The 16,191-nt window shown below is 37.1% G+C and overlaps 1 protein-coding gene and 1 long non-coding RNA gene across 19 annotated transcripts in view; one reads left to right on the forward strand and one right to left on the reverse strand.

Moving 5' to 3' along the window:
- Positions 1-11,138, forward strand: part of LOC137473876 (uncharacterized) — a 12,498-nt gene extending 1,360 nt beyond the window's left edge. The window contains exons 2-3 of one of the 2 annotated variants that reach the window (XR_010999028.1): positions 790-906; positions 10,010-11,138. This is a non-coding gene — a long non-coding RNA (uncharacterized lncRNA). Of the gene's footprint in view, positions 1-657; positions 907-10,009 lie in introns of both variants that reach the window. The other variant, XR_010999029.1, reaches the window with a different exon arrangement.
- Positions 1-16,191, reverse strand: part of FOXP2 (forkhead box P2) — a 404,157-nt gene that overhangs the window by 201,576 nt on the left and 186,390 nt on the right. The gene's annotated exons all lie outside the window — the stretch shown is intronic.

Below are 16,191 nucleotides of genomic sequence, written 5' to 3' on the forward strand. Positions count from 1 at the left end.
TGGCTGTGGGGGTGGCAGTACACGCGCAGATATGAACACATGCCTTATCACAGGAATGAACAAAGCACGAAAAAGCCCACAATCACATGACATGTCTATATACAACTATGATTTAGGCAGCAACATTAAAAAAAAAAAAAAAAAAAAACAAAAATAAATAAAAAAGAGTTTAAATTTGCCTTTGATTATTCAGGTTAAGTGTTCCATGCAGTTTGTTTATCAGCTCTCTCCCTTTTGAGAATAAGGTTTCCCAATCTACTTTTTTTATTATTTTTTATTTTTCCCAACTGCCCACAGTTTTATGGTGCTTTCACATTTCAAAAAACTGTGAATAATGTATATAAGGATACAAATGACTTTATGTACTCCAGAGGAAATAAATGATAGTTTCCATTATCACATCAGTCAAATAACATTTTCGCATGAATCTGTTTACATTCACTAGAATGATAACATAATATGCTCTTCAGCAATACTGCCTTATCAACCTGCAAAGCGGTGTAATAACAATTAACATAACATTTAAAAGCCTACAGTCTCATTTTACCCACAAAAGTTTGTTAAAAAAACTTGATAACTTGACATTCAAAAATAATGTTATAAATATGCAAATTAATTTTTTTAAGTAAAATATTTGCATCTCCTTTCCTCCTCCAGGCTTTTGAACTTCTGAGGTCAACAAGGACAAACAATACCACTAGTGTCTCTTTGCAAAAAGCTGGGTTTGCTGTCTGCAAGCAATGGTATCATTTCCATAGCAACCCCCTAACTATTAATTTTCAATTAAAGCAGACACAAAGCGGACAGCCTGAGGCTGGCAGACAGTGTCAAGAGCCCATCTCTGTAGGCAACAGTTTCACACAGCTATCAAGCGATAGGTGCCTCTTCCACAAAGCTATATCAGAGGTACGTCAAGTTTGGCTGGTTAAAATTACATTAACCTTGAGTTCAGTCCAAAATATTTTATATCAGGCATTTATAAAGAAAAAAAAATACTGACCAAAGCCTAAGACAGAAATAAACTAGCAAACAATAATTTCAAAACCGTATGCAGCACAGGAAAGAGAGAGGAAAAAAGGAAACATGGGAGAACTTGCTTTTCAGTATGATAGCACTGCATTTGTCAAAAACCTTTTAATCTTTAGTATTCCTATCATCAACATCATCACCATCATCATCTCCTAAAACACACTCCACACTCTTAAATAAAACAGTCAACACACCTACTCTATTATGCAGATTAGAACTAATTCTAAGGCATGAATTTTCCAAAGATGTCACAACACTGGGTACTATTCTGTAATTAAAAAATAACGTTTTCAAGTATCAGGGAATTATGTATTTTCTCTCTCTTTCACTTCCCATCTTTTCATCAGAAACTAAATTTTCAGTTCCACACTTCCTCTCATTGCTGCAAGCTTTTGGCCAATCTCCCTACTAACAACCTAGAGGTACCCTTGGCATGGTTTGCCTTTACCATTCTCCCTTCTGCACTGAATTCTTTCCGGCCCAAAAGCAATACTAGAAGTCATTTCTTGATCTCCTCTCCCAGGATCAAAGCTGTAGTTAGATTTTTCTTTCTCTTTTTTAAAATTCTTTTACATCTCCCCATATCTCCTTTCCTCCTTAAGTGGGGTAGGTGGGCCCCTGTATGCAAATCCAGACCACTAGAACAGCCAGGTCCTGTGCAGTCACACAGGTAGCCCAGACCTCTGACTGTGTCTGCATGGGATTTTTCACTCCTGGGTGCAGGGAAAAACCCGCTGGCAGTGACAGGTATTATGTCACAGCCTGTTTTCTTCCAAACAAAAGATGACAGGCAATGCAAACTGTTTTTCAGATGACAAGTTCCCATCAAATGCGTTGCTCTAATTCTGCACCCTTCCTGCCCTTTTGCCTCTAGCAACAATTATGCAAAAGAACATATAACAGGTCAGGATCCCCCCAAACTCGATATGATCTCACTTGTTATTCTCTGGACAACTGTCAGCTCTTGCAACAGTTGGATGCTATCTCTAGTACTGCAGGATCTATAAGCAAGCTTTGCACTGATAAGCCAAAGAACTGGTTTAAGAACAGTCCTGAACACTAACAAGAGCTAAGAGGAAGAAATGTGAACAGTACATACCAGCATTAAGTATCACAAATTTCAAGATGCATGGCCAATATTTAGGAAATCCTTGTATTGATTTAAATCCTTGTATTCATTGAACTAGAAATCATAGGCTTAACCTTGCAAAACCTATATATGTGTGAGAGAACAGACAGACAGACAGACAGACAATTTGAGTAAGTAAGAACTGGAATCATAGAATTGTAGAATGGTTTGGGTTGAAAGGGATCTTAAAGATCATCTACTTCCAATCCCCTGGAAACGCAATAATCTATTTACATATTAATTACCACATTTAAATTGTATTTATTTACATTATATTGTATATGTGATCACAGAATACACAACACCATATTCAATCTTAAAAATAAATAAATTCCAAATAACATTTTCTCACTTATTTCCTGATATAAAAATGCAATTCCATACATTTAATATCATGGTTAAATAGTTAGATATCAGAATTGTACTGTTTCTATTCAAATTGTGTTTTCATAATGAGAACATAAAAGGGATGATATAATTAAAGAAGATGTAACAAATGACTTTACAGTAGGCCCTGCAAATTTCTAGTCTTAAAAGACAAACTCCTGAAAGCTTCTTGTAGGTGAGTTTTCCCTTTCCAAGGGTTTATTAGAGACTGGCAGTAAAAAGGCACTGAGGAAACCAAAGTTCACTCCGTACTGAAGATAGTTTCCCTGCTGCTGCCATCCTACTTGGGCTGTCTAGAAATACACTTGGGAAGATGTATGGCAACCCTGGGACCTATGGCTACAATGGTTTTGAAAACACACTGGAGAAGCAAACCCTACCCAACAGCACTGGTGAGGACCAGCACACGTAAGCACTGCTCAGGCCAGGACCCCCTCAGTGGGTGAGCCACCACCTTCACAATTTATACAACTCAGACTGCAACTTATTTGCATCTCAGATGACCATGAGATACAAAGTACAATCATTATTTTTCATTCATTTTTCAGTTTGAAGTATCCTAAATATTGAGAGGACTGGGCCACAGATTAGTAACATGGGGTCTTGACAGTGGTGTGAATTGTGTGTCCCTCAGCATGGCATAGGGACATGTGAGGGCAAGCAAGGTCATAAGACTTGTCTTGAAGAATTGTCCTGGGTAAGGGGAGTCAGTCTGGCTGGAGCAAATCCAAGGGTGAAAAATCCTATCTCCTGTCAGACTGCTTCCTGGGAGGGAAAGCTTCAGGAGGAAGCCTGGATGGAAACTGGCACAGATACAGTGAGGATGATCGGAAACCAGCAGGAAACAGAATAAGCCAGGCAGCCAATGCATGTCACACATGCAGTTCATATACTAAGTTTTACTCAAAACATTTTGCTTCATGTCTGCTTAAAAAAAAAAAAAAATCTGTGGTTTCCAGTGATGATTTTGGTTCCTTCCACTCAAACCCAAAAGTCCTTAGTTGTTGACACTATGTCAACACTTACATCTTTTTCAGAAAGTTAACACTGTTAACAAATTTCTTTGGGGAAGAATTTAGCAACTTACTAGGAGTGCAATATTTATTCTATATCAATCTATTATTATTTTGAAAATTGAGCCAGTAAGAATGGTTAATAGCTTGTCCATTCTGTAATTAATTCTTGTGGATATAAATCTCTCTACCCATGTGAATCCAGGATGGATCATGTTTTGCTGCTAACAGTAAGTTGCCATTAAACTACAGAACACAGATGGTCAGGCACCAACTGGTTAATAAGTGTTTTTACTTTATGGCATGTGACCAAGGATACTAGATTAGAAACAGCAAACTGGGCAAATATATTCCTAAAAGCCTCTGTTTGCAATAAACTACAAATATGTTCTTGATCTGGGGTGTTTGCAAACCTCTGAGAGGTTTTGGCAATAAAATACACTGGAACAAGTTGGAGGGAGAGAGGTGTCGAAAGCCCTGCTTTAGATTTCCTCCCAATACTAGAGATCAGTGTGGGTGCACCAGGAGGAACTTATGATGACTATAGATTTAAAGATACAACAAAGAAGAAAACCAAATTTCAATTCACTGTTTACAACACACTGATTAGTCGACTGCTTGTTCTTGTAAATAACCATTTATTAACAATATTTAATTCACAAAAAAACCTGTTAGTATACCAACCCATTTTCTCCAAGTAAAACAGCACTTGAGATTTTCAAGTTTTGTTCCAGCAAAGTAAAAAACACATAAATAGTACATGGGAAAAAAAAACAAAACAAAACAAAAAAAAAACCAACACAAAAAAACTCATATTGAAAGATACCATTTACATATTAGAGAAAGACCATTTATACCATCACGAAGACAGAATTCAAAAAACCTCTATCATATTGTTGTGGTTTAGGAACGTTGTTCTCCATTTAGTACTCCCACTAAAACCATGAGCCATTTCCCTGCCCCATCCTCCAGGTGGAGGCAAAAAAGGCAAAGAGCATGGGTTGAGATAAGAACAATTTACTGGAAACAGCAATGAGATAAGAAAACTAACAATAACAGCAACAAATTAATAACAAAAGGTATAAGAAAAGAAAGGATTTACATGGGAAACCCCTGACAATAAACAATATTGGATCACTACTACATCTGCCGTCTTTAAAGGACCCAGAAAAGAGTTCCTTTCCCCTACCCCCAGCAAGGATGTGAGGTTGTACAGAATAACCTCCTCACATTGGCCACATCCCCTCCAGCTACTGTAAAAAATTAACCCTGTTCTGACCACACTAGGACATGTATACACAAGATATGAAAAAAGCTGGAGTGATTAGTGAAACCCTTCCCCTGAGAACACAGTTTAGTATTTCAGTATGAACTGATACACCATCTGCCTCATTAATTCTGGTAATAGTAATATTTACAATTTCACTAGAAACACCAAAAAAAAAAAAATTAGTTCTCCTTTGTTGCTAACAGACCTTTGCAATTAGCAGCTAACAACCAACACCAGTCTTTCTTTCAGGCTGTTCTGAGCATATCCCAGAGCCTACTGCCAGTGGCACAACAAGCAATCATAGGGAAAACCTATTTTCACAAAAAAAAACCCCCAATGGTACCACTAAAATGATTTTATCCATCCTTAATTATATTAAAGAACTCTCAAAATAGAACAAACTTGCAGACATGTTTTGCCTTCACAGCAGCCAAGTTGGGCAGGTTCCCAGGCTGGCTACACAGACACTCCTGTCTCTTCTAAAACCAAAATGTATGACGGGATAGAAAACAACGTAGTCCTTTCTCATTGAATCTCCAAGAAAAGGGACTGAAGGTTCAATACACTTCACAACTGCAGGGCAGGGACCTTCTGCAACTGGAGACCCCCTGGGGCAGCACAGGGACATGGTATTGGCCAATCCCAGCCCTTGCCTGCACCTGCCAAGGGGAGGATTAAGGAGCACAGTATCATCCTTCCAAACATCGCCACCACTTTGATTCATCTCTTTGCTAGATTTACATATGTCCGGTTCTTTTCTTTCTACTTTTTCAAACAGTGGATTGCAATGTTACTGGTTTGTCCTAATGGTATTCATGTACCTTTCTCCTCTCTGGACATTCACAATGAAATGTACCACAGTCAGCAAAGTAAATCGCATTTTTCTTAAAAAACTCCTTCATCCACGAGTTTTGTCATTTGCTCCCACCCAAAATAAGGCATTCTTTGTCCTTCCTTAAAGAACTTCTGCAACAGCCTTCTCGGCTTATCTATTCCTGGCCTCATTTACTTCAGCTCCACATTCCTGTTCTGAGCTCCAACTCACAGAGTTCGATCTGGTCTTCTGCACTATTTTGGCTCTGACCTAACAGAACAGTGACCTACTGAAGCTATTTTCCATCCAGAATGAGGACTGAAAAGAAAGTCTTGGAGGTCTGGCTGCCACAGCTCTGGATATTTCAAACAGTGCCACCTACCAAGTCCCAGAAATCCGCACTCTTTCCAGTCACTTTGGAAAGGCTTTTACTCTCATGTGTATCTTCAAAATAGCTAGGTTCCACCTAAAAAAGCCTTACACATTGAAGGATAAATTTCTGATTTATTTAAATAACAAGTTTCTTCAGTGTCTGTAGAAAAAAAATGCTATTTTAGTGAGGCCCACATAAACAAGGGTTTGAGCTCCCTCTGCAGGCTTTATGTCTGTAATTAACTAAGAAAAACTTTTCCCACGGCTATGCAGTCATAAACGAATAATGATGATGTGCAGAAGTAAAAATGTTTTGACATGATTTGGCATAAGAGCAGTTGAAATTATCATTTATGTTTTTTTTTTTTTAAATCAGACATTTGGAGAAAATTGTGGCTTAGTGTAAACAGGTGCACTCCACTGCAGTGAAGGAGAGTGCCAGACACTTTTCTTCTAAAGTGGGTTTAGCTAATTTTGTGTTAATTTGAAGGCAACTTAAATAAATAATGATAACTAACTACAAAAGCTAGTATATAGGGAAAGCATTAGGAGTAAAGACTCTCATCAAGACAGAACAGCAGGGAAATTATGTAAAAGGTTAATTTTTTACTTTAACTAGTAAAGCAGATTATGCTACTGCACCAGACTTACACTGATTTACTCATATAGAATATCTGGAGTGCATGCAGTATTAAACTCACAGAGATTTCTATCCCAAGTAGCATCAGATCAGCATACTCAGGAGCTAAATCACCTACAAGTTTCACTAGAGGCACTATCTAATGGGATTTCTTACAGGATTAGGGCAGAAATGTGAATTTCCATTGTGTTTCAAGTCCAGTCATTAAAAAGGAAACCTCCTTTTTCAGACTAATAGCATTTTTCTTTTCCCTTTTCACATTAGGGAGAAAAAAAATAGGATTTAGAAATTACATATAATCTTGAAAAAAGTTATTCATATTACACTGTGATAAGAATATAAAAGCCAGAAAATATATTTCATAAACAAAGATATATAATAATAATTGAAATACATATTTGTGTTTAGCAGCTCACCTCTGATCCCCTTTCACTGTATTTCACCCCCAGTCTATTTTAGCTGAGACTTCGGTATGAAGCCCAAAAAACTAGAATGTAACAATGCAGCAATGAACATATTTAACAGCCACAGATATTAGAAGTACCAAACATACAAAATTATTAGAAAACACAATGATATAGAAAGATTAATATCATCTCTTTCTCAGCAAATGTGAGAAAAAAATAAGATTTTGACTATACAACATTCAGTTTTTGCAGAACCTACTGTCATGTAATCACATGCTTCTCAGTAATAACTTCTAATTGACTTTCAGGCAAATTTTTCTGTAATTTACTCTGTTTACATATCATATTACACTCTTAGCCTATTCTTATGTCTTTGAGGTCTATGCATGCTAACATTTTTAGATAATTGCCCTATTTTTGTACTGCAGCCTCTTAGAGGTAAGACTTTATCGCATGATGGAGAGATCTATAATCTCTGATATGCAGAAGAGCTCTCTCTGGGGCCAGAAACTGCACTACAGATTCACTATGGAAGTTCTGTTCTGCCCATCAGCCCACAGGCAGCTGAGACCTGCTTGTTCCAACACAGCTTTTTTGTTTGTTGAGATGAGCTATATGAAAACCAACTGCAGCCAGATACTAGTGATGCTTCCTAGTGATCAGTCCTGGGACCAATACTGTCCAGAATCTTGGTCAACAGCCTGGACAATAGAATGGAGTGCACCCAAGTAGATGTAGGGATGTTGATGTATGGATGGTCCCAAATTGGGTGGTGTGGAGGGGACGTGGAAACACAAAGGGGATGCTATTCAAAGGTAGCTCAGTAGAGGAAAGGAATGAGACAATGATGAACTTCATGTGGAATCTCAACAAAACAAGTGCAAAGTACTGCAACCGGGCAGTAAGAACCTCCTATTGATGGTCAGGAGCCAGCAGGATACAGAACATCTTTTCAGAGTAAGGTCTGTGCAGTCTAGACACACAGCTGAACATGACTGTGCTCCAGGCTTCTTTCTGCACAAGACACCAACAGACTCTGAGGAGTCCACCAGAATACCATCATGGTGCTGGGGGAGAAGGGGCATGATGAACAGGGAGAGTTTGAGAAGATTGGGTTTGTTCAGCCTTCAGAAGGGAAGGCTATGTAAAGATGCCTTTACTATCTTCAAGGACCCTCAAGGGTAAGGGGTGGAAGGTGGAGTCTGAGGTGCACAGTGACAAGAAAAAGGCAATGGACACAAGTTGAAACACAACAATATTTGATTAGATGAGAGAAAAACATTCACAGTGGAGTGACACTGCAGCAGATCTCCACTCTCAGAATCAAAATCAACTAGGAAACACCCTGATCATCCTGATCTCAGTGAACTGTGCTTTGAGTGGGACACTGTGATCCATCATTTCCAAGGGGCCCTTTCTACCTCATTTCCACCACAAGCTCATGACCCAATAGCCAGGATTGCTAATGGATATCCTGAAGAACTGTAGACATCACCCAAGCCATCTCTGGCTGTCGCATGCAACAGCCAAAGGATAGATAGTAGTGTTTGCAGAACTTCCCTGTGCATGCACAGACCAGCTCTCACACTCATTCAGCAAGCACAGCAGCTCTGCTCTGCTGAATTAAGGACATGCCAGGCCTCCTGCCTGTGATCAGATCACTGCTCCAACTTCCACACAGCAATCATGTCCTTCATATTAGCCAAGACAAACTTTGTGCAGTAGTCTATGCTAAAACTGCATTGGGTAGTCTGCACAGGGCTGCAGCAAGACATGCAAATCCCATCATTCACAGCTAACTTGGGTAGCTTTGTATCAACTTAGATAACACTGTTCTGGTAACTCATTCTCATTCTTATAGTATATCTATCAGAACACTTTGGAGCATCTGCTGCAAAAAGCTTTAGACATGGTTTAAAAAACATCCACCTCATCTCAAAACCTAATATTCATACTATAAATTTATGTTAAGTCATTTGAATCCCCCAAAAAATCTCTTTTGAAACTGAAGTGCTTCTTTTTTGTTTTGGCTAACCAAGGCTCAGATTTAAATGTAGTAAATCATAGTTACAAATCACCTAGTTTTACATTATAGCTATAAATTTATGAACCAATAATTACCGACCTGGTGATCTGATACCCTGCTTATAATGGCACCCACATTTTAAAAAGCATTTTTCATCAGCAAGTCAGTATCATTATCCCCATTTTTTAACAGATGAAAAAACTGAGGCATAAAATAAGGAACTGATTGGATCAAGGTCATGTAGCAAGCTAGCAGCGGAGACAGGAATAAAAACAAGGTGGCCTAAGACCTAGTGCAATGTGCCTCACTGTCATTTCCTCACCCCAATGTCTCTTTTGTCTGGGTTCCTGCATTTCAATTTACCCTCTCTCGAGTGTATTAACTTATTTTGAGGAAAAAAATTGTCTAATTCTTTGGTTGTGTGACTGGTGTCTCTGTTGTGAACTTTATAGGTACTCAGATACCTTTATCCATGGTTAAAATATAAAATAAAATATATGGCAAATGAGATTATATACACATTTTCTAAGATTAATTTAATGCTGACAGAATCTTGATTTTCTCATCCCTGTACAGATAGTAATCATGTGCTGAAAGGTTTCCTTACTCTTTTAGTGCTGTTAGTGTTGACACCTCTAACCAATTAGTATCTTCTTTGGACTGCATTAACATGTTGTTTAGGAGTACTCTGGATAATTAATTAAATAAGAGCAGAGATGTCAGAAGGATACAGAAGGTTCTTATCTTACCATATTATTATTTACAGTCCTTCTAACCAGCTTTGGAGTCTAATTTATTTTGGGTTAGTGTTCATTAAATACTTTGCCAAAACTTACAACAAAATGGCTGGTTTATTTTTTTTTCTTATTTTTCTCAACAAATTAGGAATTCTATCAAGAAAATTATTGTTTTCATTTGACAGAAGAGATGACAAATTTTTTGAACACTGAAGCTCCTCAGAATCCATAGTGTCACACCTGGAAGTCTACAGGCTTGACTACACTCTGCAGTTAAATATAACACAAACCATCAGCATTCAAGCAGGCTGAAGAATGGAGCTCAGAAACTCAGCAGGACTTTTCAGCATTAATACCAAAATGAGCGTCTCTGTGCAGACGTGCAGCTGTGCTACGCAGAAGTACTCATGTGGATCACTACTAGCTCAGGCAGAATGAGTATGTACTACAGCACTTTCTATTGTACAACACAAACACATTGAAAGCATCTTTGAAAGACAGTCTTGGTTCCCCAAGACAAGTTGCAAACCAGCAATTAAGTGCCTAAAATGCCAGGTGGCACTGAAACCTCTAAGTCTCTGAAAGCAATCCAAAGCTTTGCCTCCCTGGATAAAAAGATGTCACCTAAGTGCCAGAAGTTCTGTTACTGCATATATGCGGAGAGGCACCACTGTGATAGCTCCACACACTGGAAGCAGTTAGCGATTCACAAATTGCACGTAGGACCCTTCAGAGCTGCAAAGCTTGCAGAGATTATGCCTAGAAGCTAAGGAGAACAGTGCATTGAGCATGAAGCACAGTTGCATGGGTACTCTTCTTCAAAAGTGCAGCAAAAAGAGGGAGAAGTGGTGAAAAAGCTGCAAGCCCTAGAACAAGTGATTTGCAGTCCTGCAAAATGCCATGTTTGACATGGCAAATAAAAGTGTTACGGGATATCTAAGTAACTACATAGCTCCTGGAGGCTCATGTAATATCTACTACCCTGGCATGATCTGGTCCAGCAGGGTATTCAAAGCATGTCTGCAACTAAAACCTTCCAACTATTCCCACCAGCCACACCACAAATAGTTAGTCCACTCAAGTTTCTCACAATGCTGTATTAAGGACATTTGACATACATCCTTACCCTTAACTGATACATCAAATACTACTTATTTAAAACTTATATAGGTGAAAATATTGAAGTGATTATTCTCTTTCTTATCAGTCTATAAAGGAAAGATATATTACACATTACAGATTGAAAAGAAGTTCTTTTGCAATTCTTCAAACATTTTGCAGTATTAAGAAATTTTTGCTTTGCTGTGGGTTTAAAACAAGCGTTTTTTAAAATAATGTTTGGGGGGTTTTTTGTTTGTTTGTTTGTTTTTGTTTTTTTTTAAATAGGAGATCATAAGAAACACCCCACCCCACAGTAACATCTAAGAATTTTCAACAGAAATACATCCCATTTGTCTTGGAGTTCCTGCTCTTAATTACTCATGAAAAATGGAACATTTTCATGTTCCATTTAAAACATGAGAGATTAAAAAAGATGCACTGCACAGTTCTCAACACCTCAGATGCCTCACAAGTGAGACAGGAATTTGACAACAGGAATTCTTTCTTTTTGAAGTTTGATGAAGTGTAGTAACAGCTGAAAGCCCAGGGTGATGTCCCTTATCTGAATGCTCATCATGCTTAGCTCTACCTAATTTCTCAACTCCTCTGGGGTTAGTAAGGATCCATTCATAATCCCAAAGTCACCATTTGCTGCCACTTCCAGGGACTTGGCAGCTTGATCTGTACTAGTAAATCAAATACTTCCCAGAAAAGCTCCTGAGCACTAGAATATGAACACCTACATTTTAAACTGTTAAAATTGCTCTTGAAATGCTTTTCACTCATGCCAGCTAGCACTCTCGAAGACAATTTGTGGGCACAGTTCAGAAGTGAGAACATTGCAGGAACCATTTCAAATAAGCAGATGGATTTTGCCACAAATTGCTTGAAAACTCAGGCAATTTACACCATAGACATCAGCTGTTCTATGCAGTGGGACTCTGCACATGGGGACGATCCTGCATACATCTTCTTAAATTAGTCCAGACATAGCATAAAAATCAGTTGCATTGGCATCCTGGTGAAACCAAGCCTCATCCTAGTCATGAGCCTTTGTTGCTTCACTCAAAAACCCCACCTAAAACTAGAAAACACAGCTGACAGCAAAATGAAATACAATTGCACTCATTTCCTTCCTTAATATTTTCCAATGTTCTTGAATAATTCTTGTGTTCTAAACCATCCTGAAGCTCTCTACTTCCTCAAAAGGGTGCTCTTTCTTATCTACAAGTGATTTCCCACCTTTATGATAAGCTTAATCTACTTTACCATCACTTGACCTTTCAGTGTACCTGCTTGATCAGTTATCCTGCTATGGCCACAAACCTTCACGCAATTTGATGTTTATCCAGTTAGTAGATCATGGGCTTAACCTTGCATTGGAAGATACAAGAAATATTCACACCTACAAAAAAGCCAATTAAGCACCCGAGTGAAAGAGGTAATCATTTAAGAAAATAGCACTGAGATAAGCATAAGAAGTTCAAAAAGTAGTTTGCAGTTCTCTACCTTCTTCTGATTTTGGATATCTCAGCTACTTCCATAAGAAGAACAGGTAGAAACCTCTTTCTTGAACCTCCCTGAATGTAGTTTATGCAAAAGAGAAGGTTTTTTTAAGTCAAACTTACTTTATCTCAATACTCATGATGGAAACCAAATGAGAGACTGACAGCTTTTTAGACCTTCCACTTTGGGTTTTTAAGGCATGAGGGAAGAGAATATCCCTCTGTCAGCTAAGCATCTACTGGAATGGATTTTAAACCTATTTTAACAGTAATTTATCAACTTGTTGTGCACTATACTACAGCACATCACAGTAATCTGCATTTTTACATGGCATTGCAGTTTCAGACATTTTATTACATAATCTACAATGACATTTTTCTTGCTGTATTCATTCTGCAAGAACAATGCAAAAATGACTACAACAATGCAAATACAGTTTTCATATCATGCCTGTATAGGATACATGGATAATAATGTTATACAGTATTTATTAATGCTTTCTCAGATGAAATTATAAGAAATAAAAGACCAAAGTTAGTCAAATACTAACATGATCCTGAAGTTTTATTGACTGCATTTAACAAATGTTATCCATTAGGGCTGGAATGTCACTGAAAGGAGAAAGGTGGAGAAATGGTTGGAGTGAATATGGTATGTCCTTTTTGCTCTCAGTAGAAGTCAAAAATTTGAGGTGGGAGTGCTACTAACCTCCATTTTCTTTGTATGGGTGACATTGTTTTAAGAAAAGTAATGCCTCTGAGTGATATTTACACGTAAAACTGTATTTGAGATAGAATATGTATCAGAGGGCATACAGCAGTATCTTTGCTAGTCAGGCATGAGATGCATCAAACATGTCCAAGTGAACCAGGACTGGTACTCTGCATGGTATGTAATGACATTTTTTTGTAAAAATTGCATCTTGAAGGTTACTGATACTTGATCAAGCATCCTATTCTAAAAATTATGTGTTCACATTTCACTGATAAGTATGAAGTTACAGAACAGCTACATTTCTGCTGCTCTCTACAAAGTTCTGCATCACTATCAGCCATATACATCGTTCATTTACACATTTTAAATAAACAGTAGCTATTAATTAGCAAGAACAAAACAGTTTATTTTAAGAAGGATTTTAATAAGTAGAAGGAGCATCTTTCCTGGAACTAGTTCTATTATCTCAACAGATGCCTCAAGTGGAAGCCTGATAGATGATATCAGAATTAGTTCCTCGTAGCATCTCTTCTTTTTTTTGAAGATAATCAAGGACAAGGTGGCACAAGATAATTAGCAACAAGTATCATTAGCTCCCTGAACCATCTCCATAACTGATACCGAGCTCCTGCAGGCAGCCCTGGCTTACAGTCTGCGACTCCCAGGGAAGGTATTTCAACACAAGAAAGTGGCCCTACATCAGGGAGGAAGGAGCCAGGCATATGAATGACTACATATGATATAAGAACTCCTCAGTATTTCCAGCTCCTCACTGCTGGAGTAAAGATGTTTACCATAGGGATACCAGACTGTTTCTTTGGCCCCTGTCTTTTGCTTTTTTGACTGTTTCAAACAGGAACACTGATCAAAAAAAAAAAAAAAAAAAGGCATCAATTTCTTAACTCTGAAATAATTGTGGGGTTTTTTTCTAGGAGAAAAAATAAGTGCTTCTTACATAAACGTAAGCAAACGATTGGTCTGCATTTGTAATTAATGACATCTCAAGACATGGATATTGAAGATCTGAGTTTTGCCACTAGTTTTATGCCCCAATTTTACAATATTGTGAATGTCAATCCCTGTTTTGAAACCACACACCTAGTGGCAAGTTCACAATTCCCCTAGGTATCTCAGCAGAAGGTTATAATTTTCAAAGGGGTGGAACAGTTCCTTATTTTTGAAAATAGCACATAATTACAAATTCAATAATTTAACCTAAAATTACAAAATTTTAATATCCATGATCCATTGTCTCAGTTTTTCCATCTTTGTAAGTAAAACCACTGAGTTTTTTAAAAAGTGATTTTATTTTCTTAGATAGGAAGACTTGCACCTGCTATGTATTCTTATTTACTACTATTAAAAAGGTAGCCTTTTTTTGCATTTTACAAGGCAAATCTTTACAAGTAACATGAAAGACTCTTTTTTCATTTGGCATCTTATTTCTAAGCAGGACACCATTATCAAGAAGACTAGTTTATAGAAGTATAAGTAATTTTACTACAAACATTTCAGAATGCATACAATTATGTTACAACAGAATTTTACAGAAATCAATGAAAAAGAATTAGGCTTCTTATTTTGTGCATCCAGTTTCCATTCAAGTGACACATATAAAAATATATTATTAATCCTGATGTAAAACCATGGATCTTCTCAATAGTTACCAGGGCTTAAAAAACTAGAGAACACTGTTGTTACAGAAAGGATATGGCACACACACACAATTTCCCTACATTGACTTTAATTCCTTAATACTACTACATCTTACCAGTAGGCAGCACTGTTACATCTTTTTAGACGTTAGCAATGTTAATGACATACAGTGCCATCTGCAACTTTCTACATAATATCTGACCTTTACTTCCATTCAACCCTCATTATTTTTTCTTCACGCAGTGTTTCTATCTCCCAGATTTTATTTCATAAAAGAAAATAAGAAGAAATCAAAATGCTGGAATATTTCTTAGCACATCAAAAATGGGAAATGGAAACTGGAATGGTATATTGGATTGCATTAATCAATTACCATAGCTGTCACTGTTTAAAACATGGCAATATCTATATCAAATGATAAATTACCTTAGGCAAATATCTCAGTAACAGAAATAATTCATTTCAGTATTGATTAAATCATTTACACCTTTAAGATCTTAAGAGAACAAACTGGTAGAATAAACAATGGTCCTGGTCCAGCAAACCGTTATTCAAATAAAGAGCACACAAGCCTTCAGTTATGACAGTCTAATCTTAAATTGGACTTTCTTCTCAAGAAGGATTTCAAGTGTAAAATACTAGAAAAATGAATTTCATAAACCAAATACCCTTTTCTTACTGCTTTTTTGAAAATGGCCAAGCCTAAATATACAAACATGTACTGTCTTCATAACTGATCATTTTCAGTTTTTCCATTTCACAGAGTTTGTATCAACGAATTGGACCCTGATCTTGTATTTGCAAAAAATTAAAATTCACTACTGAGTTCAACAGGATTTTTGGATGCACAAGGAAGGAAGAATTTTGTGCCAAATTTATGTGTACCCAGCTGCAAAGGTTACTGACAGGTGTTAATAAGTATATTGACAAAGTACAGATAATGAATACTTACATTAGAAAAATTTTCTATTTCATATATATTTGTATGTGTAGAAACACACATATTTATATGAGTGCAAGTTTAAAACAAACCACATTCTCTTAGTTAATTGGTAAACAAGATACACTACTTTAAACATCTCAGCAGTACCAAAGATTTTTTCCACTTTCTGTCCTACTTTCACACCAAAATTACAATTTCATATTTCATAAAAAGGCACTGAAACGTAAAATGGGCCAACATCAAAATATAACAAGGAAGCAAAGATAAATTAGAGGAATTCTTTGGTTCTTTCACTAACTAATCAGATATATACAGAAAAGGACCTTTTAAGTTTAATGATACCTGCTCATTAAATGATGCTAAACACTAAAATACCACGAACAGCAGGGAATTTCAGTTTACATTAGAGAAAAAAATAAAAGGGTAAAAATGACTGAAGTTGGCCAG

The sequence above is a fragment of the Anomalospiza imberbis genome, chromosome 5 (genome assembly GCF_031753505.1).
Source record: "Anomalospiza imberbis isolate Cuckoo-Finch-1a 21T00152 chromosome 5, ASM3175350v1, whole genome shotgun sequence".
Taxonomy (NCBI): Eukaryota; Metazoa; Chordata; class Aves; order Passeriformes; family Viduidae; genus Anomalospiza; species Anomalospiza imberbis.